Source organism: Triticum aestivum, chromosome 5B, assembly GCF_018294505.1.
Source record: "Triticum aestivum cultivar Chinese Spring chromosome 5B, IWGSC CS RefSeq v2.1, whole genome shotgun sequence".
NCBI classification, from domain to species: Eukaryota; Viridiplantae; Streptophyta; class Magnoliopsida; order Poales; family Poaceae; genus Triticum; species Triticum aestivum.
Window position 1 is genome coordinate 489,482,401 of NC_057807.1, and position 6,000 is coordinate 489,488,400.

Here is a 6,000-nt window from a genome sequence, read left to right on the forward strand (position 1 = left end):
CTTATCCGGCCGCCGCTAACCGACCTCGTTGCGGTATATAAGGAGGCCCCCGAACCCATTCGAGCACGGAGGCAACCTCAGGCCACCTTCATGGCACCCCCACAGCCTGCAATCATCGGAGGGAGGCCTTCCTCCCCATCTCCGGCAACCGCAGCCGCCGCCACTGACCCGGCCATTCCGGCGCCACCAGAGCCTCCCCCTCTCCACTCTCTTCACTAGAAACTCCCTCTCCCCCTCGTGAATCCATCCCCCTGCTCGATTTTGATCGGGACTCATTGCGGGAGAAAAATCACTTTGCCCGACGACCACCGTCCGCCGTGAAGCTCACCGCCGGCAGCTCCGTCCACCCCAGAGACCATATCAACCACCGGAGTGACCGTCTTGATCCCCTGAGCACGCGGATGGCCTTCGTTCTCCGAACGGTGCCGTCATTCGCCGGCGAGCCTCGCCGGAGCTCCGCCTCTGTTTTGGCCGGAGGAGGCGACGCGCGCGTGGACTGGTCAAACCTGACCAGTGGGCCAGGCGGGTCCACTGTCAGCGACCCAATGCCGATCCACGCGTGCATAAGTGGAAACGTATTTTTAGAATACGCCTTCGACGTGGTCAGTCCGAATTGTTTTTCTTTTTCTGTTTTATTTTCTTTTAAAAAATAGATTTTGACCACAACTTTGACTGCCTGTAAATTTTTAATGACAACTCCAAATGAATTGATTCTTTTCCCTACCTCTCTCAAATTTAATCTAGTTTATTTTAAGATTTATTTGAAAAAAATTCAAAACAACTTTTTGTGCTGTTTTTGAATTTGTGTGTTAATTCAAATTTATATAAAATAGGACTTTGGAGAGAGAGAAGAAAACTTTCAAAAGTTTTGGAGTGCACCCTGCCTTTCCACACATTGAAGGCAAGCATTCTGAACCCTGGCATAGTATTTTTGCATGCATTGTTTGACACGATCATGACACCACCTCAATACATGGAACTCGTTATTTTATGTGGTGATGTGATCGTTTGCATGAATGTTTATTGAAAATTTCCTTGCTGTTGGAAATGGATATGCTTGTGATGATGATCATCCTCGTATGCCTTTCGTGCCCACCGGAAGGAAAATGGGAAAGTCTCTGTCTTGGGTAGACCCGAGCTTGTCCCTAGTTCCTCGTCGAGACAAGTGTGTCCGGCATGGCATGAGGGGTATGATGAGTGGTGACTCTGTCTGTTGGATGAAATATATTCGTTATGCTAATCATGCAGGGAATACTTAAAACCTCCTGAGTCGACCATAGATTGAGTCTTTTTCCAGTAACCCCCACACTTGTTTCGTGCTACCACTTGTCCCTACCACAGGTAGGGTACGGTTCAGTAAATTGTCAACCCCTTTCTAGCACACACCGTACAGAGGGGCCGGGATGAGGGTACCAAGGCCATGGATTAAAGCCAGTCATCCGGTCAGGGGGCATGGGTGTTTCGGTTGTAGCCGAGGGGGTAGCTTCCCCAGTTTTGCACACGGTATAAATTTTGTGATCCCATGCTAATCGAGGTTGTAGCCTCCCCACTTAGAGTTTTGCTTAACGAGTGTCGTGGATGATTCCAGACACCGGTAAGTTAAGCTGGTGTGTGCAAGTCAAGTGCGTTTTCAATTAAAAGACTGTAGACGGAATTAGTCCCGATGGACTAAAGGAACCCGTTACTTGTGGGTAAAGAGTACACCCTCTGCAGAGATTAAACCTATTCGAATAGCCGTGTCCATGGTTAAGGACTACGGTCTGGGATGGGTCAAGTGTCTGTCTTAGTGTTGGTCTTCGGAGGAGAACTACTAAACCAAAACCCGGATCATGACTGATGACTTGTGATGATTATGTTTATTATGGACTAACCCTTTATATTATTTGAATTATTGAACATTGTCGGTGTCAAAGCCGGCGGATCTCGGGTAGGGGGTCCCGAACTGTGCGTCTAGGCGGATGGTAACATGAGACAAGGGACACGATGTTTTACCCAGGTTCGGGCCCTCTTGATGGAGGTAAAACCCTACGTCCTGCTTGATTAATATTGATGATGTGTGTTACAAGAGTAGATCTACCACGAGATCAAGGAGACTAAACCCTAGAAGCTAGCCTATGGCATGATTGTTGTTCATCCTACGGACTAAAGCCATCCGGTTTATATAGACACCGGAGAGGGCTAGGGTTACACAGAGTCGGTTACAATGGTAGGAGATCTACATATCCGTATCGCCAAGCTTGCCCTCCACGCCAAGGAAAGTCCCATCCGGACACAGGACGAAGTCTTCAATCTTGTATCTTCATAGTCTTGGAGTCCGGCCGATCATGATAGTTCGGCTGTCCGGACACCCCTAGTCCGGGACTCCCTCAGTAGCCCCCGAACTAGGCTTCAATGATGATGAGTCCGGCGCATAAATTGTCTTCGACGTTTGCAAGGCGGGTTCTCCTTCATGTTCCATGTGTTTGCCGGATAGTGTCCGGTTGCTTCATAAATGTTGCGCTCCTTGGCTTCCACATCCAATAATGGCCTTCTTCCACGTGTTGTACGAATGCGAAAAGCCAGGGTATTCTTATGTTTTACCCCTAGCTACACAAATAAGCTACCTATAAGAGAGGCGAGGATCCAGATCCAAATCACACCATCCTCCTTCCGCAAGTACTCATCAAGGCGCATCTGACAAAAAATCCATTCCAACATGGATAGTCGACGCGGCTCCTCTTCTCGCGCTCCCAGTCCTCAGCCAGGAGATTGGAGGAGATGCTCAGTCCCGCATAGCGAGTTAGTGACGCTCCAAGCAGAGGGATATCTCCCCCCAGCCTTTATGGTTCCGGTTCGAGCCGGACTGGCCACCTACAAGGGTGGGAAGCAGGCGGAGAGCGTCCCCAATCCCTCCAAAGGAGAGCGGGTATGCTTCGTCCCCTACTTAATAAGGGGACTTGGATTTCCTATACATCCGTTTCTCCGGGGGCTCCCAGAGTTTTATGGACTCCAACTTCACCACCTCACGCCCGCCTCCATCTTGCACATCGCGGGTTTTGTAGCTCTTTGCAAGCTATTCTTGGGCATCGAGCCCCATTTTGCGCTGTGGAAGAGGCTGTTTGCCTCGTACCCCGTTCTTACGAGGGGTCGATATATCAAGTGGGCGGAGCCGAAATATGGCGCATCGCCGGGACCGGATATCTATCCGGAACCCCAAAGAAGGCGTCCGAAGACTGGCCCTCGGAATGGTTTTACATAGAAGACGCTCCACTGCCGGACCCAGTTCGGATCGGCCTCCTGGAGTTCAGCACTGCTCCGCTGAAGAAACACCTGAGTTGGCGCCCGCGGAGCCCTCAACGGGAAGATGATAGGAGCGTCCACTACCTGATGGGCCGGATAAGGTTGCTGGCCCATTCGATTTTGACCATGATTGGAGTCATGGCCACGTGCATTATGCGAGGGGTGCAGCCGCTCCAGTACAAGGGCCACCCCCTGTGGGATTTCAACGGGGAGAACGACGCCACCCGTCATGGCCGCAAGGGGCCGGGATCGTCCGCGGATCTGGTGAAGATCATGTCTGGCTTGTACAAGGGGGAGAAGGAGGACTTCCTCCAGACGAGCCCATTGAATGGGTTCTCCACGAATAACCCTCGGAGCTGGGTAAGCGAACGTTTATTCATCCGACCCGTGCTTTCAAAGTTAAATGCCTTATTTTATGATTTTGACGTAGGAACTGCGTCGGGATGTGGAGGGCATACACAGTCCGGCTCCACAACCCGAGGATCCGGGAAGATCCCTTGATCCGGCCTCTGAAGAGGATCCAGACATAAAGGTGGAGCTAATTGACGGGGTGTTCCACCAACTCAGCATGGACAATGCTCTAGTCGCCATTACGGCTGACTACCCCGGCTTATCTCCTGCTTCTCAGGTAATTATGACCGGAGTCCTGACACCGTTACCTTTTTAATGCTTATTTCTGACCACCATGCACCAATGGTGCTTGGCAGGAGGTGCCTTTACGCCAGGAAGCCGAGCCCGCGGCGACTGACCAAACGAGGTCAGTGCGGCCTAGCAGGCGGAAGAGGAGTGCGGCGCGAATCGAAACGTCATCGCAAAGGTGTGGTGCACCATTGTCTTTTAAGGGAAAGACTCCTGGGAGGCATATTAATGCTCATGATTCTTCCAGGAGAAAGAGCGCTCGCCGGACTGAGTCCGGAGAGGGTGCCCACCAAGCCTCCGCCAGCCAGGCTCCAACGCCTGGTCCGGAGGGGGAGGCGAGCGCAAGGCGCGAGCCAGATGCTCCTCCAACGGAGGATGCCGACAGGTTGTCCGCCACCAGGTCTGAGGTGGAGAGCGCCATGAATCACAGGCGCCGTCGGACAGTTCTTCGTGACGCGTGTTTCTCCCCTGAGGCGTTAAATGCCTTTAATGCAGGAGACGCGCACCTCCGTGCTGCTCAAGATGGTTTAACCAGAGCCACGGAGCAGTATGTAAAGGACATACGGGTAAGGAATTTTAATAGTTATATATGCCAGTAGCCCCCAAGACTTAAAATAGTTAAACTAACTGATTTAAGGATCATTTGTTATGCAGGATCTTACTGAGGAGAATACCCACCTGGCTCAGGAGCTTCAAGAATCCAAGGCCCAACTTGAGGCCGCACTAGCCGCTGCCGAGGGAGCCACGGAGACCCCCCTCTGGTAATTCATATTTTGAAAGAAGTAGTTTATGAAGTGCGGCGTGTGTGTATAGTCTGACAATAATATTGCAGAGGATGCCGGACTAGATCCGGACAAGCAACAGCTGCTACGCCAGTTGAAGGCCGGCGAGAGGGTGCTTATGAGGGTGCAGCAGGAGAGGAACAAACTCCAAGACGCCAACACCCAGCTGGGCGAAGAACTAAAAGATGTTCGGGTCCAGCTGTCTAACTCCGAAAAGGAGAATCGGCGGCTTCATCGCGGCATTTGTAGTAAGTGCTTGAGCAAACTCTTTTGAAAAGAAGAGTTCGGCGAGGAAGTCGATTGACAGAAATGTGTCTATAGGTGTGCTCACAGGTCGTCCGGCGGAGGAGATGCCTGGTTCCACGGGAGACCCTCTTCCCGAGCTGCTGCAACTGCACGAACGTGTTCGGCAGGCGATGAGCAGCGTCATGCAGGCCTTATGGCCTTCCGTCTCCCTACCCGAGGGTCTTGGAGGGCTTGCTGAGAAGCTTCAGGGAGTACGGAGGCGTCTCCGTCTGTGGAAGATATCGGCCTACCATCAAGGCGCCAGGGAGGCCTGGGCCATGGTGAAGACGCGGTACCCGAAGGCTGACCCAAACCACATGGCCGAGGTCGGACCTGTGGGGCCCGATGGGAAGGAGATCCCTGTGAGCCTGATGTACGACCAAGTAGAGTTGGCCGCGAAATATTCCCAACAGGACTGTAAATTAGACAACTTGTTAGATGGGATTGAAGAGGAGTACAATCAGTCTGTTTGACAATGTAATTTTAAAATGACATGTAAAATGCCTTCTAGCCGGATTGTAGATCGTTTGCCTTTGCGGACCTTTTCGCTACAACCTCGGGACCCAACGGTCCGGAGTGTGTCTACCCTTATGGTTATAAAAGAACCGGGGCATGCATGGAGACAAGGCGTAGGGGTCATAATTGCTTTATCAGACAAGTGCCCAACTAGCTATGTTATATTACATGGTTAGTAAGAAACATCTTCCAGGGAGAATAGTTCCGTTAAGGGTTCCTTTCCCTGGGAGGCATGCCCTAAAGTGCATGTCCAGACTGCGAAAATAGCAGAAAAAGCATCTGGGGGCAGATAAATAAGTAAGTAATAAATCATCTTTCAGGTCACCGACCGAATATTCCCTTAAGAACGCTAGCCTTCGGCTTCACCCAGTCTGAGGTACACATCCGGCTGACCCAGCAGTAACAATCGCAGAGGTGCTCCCTTTACCTCCTAGCCGAACAATCGGGAACATAGGGGTAAGCACAGGAGCCAGGCAACCCGTCTTGGCCAAAACTTAAA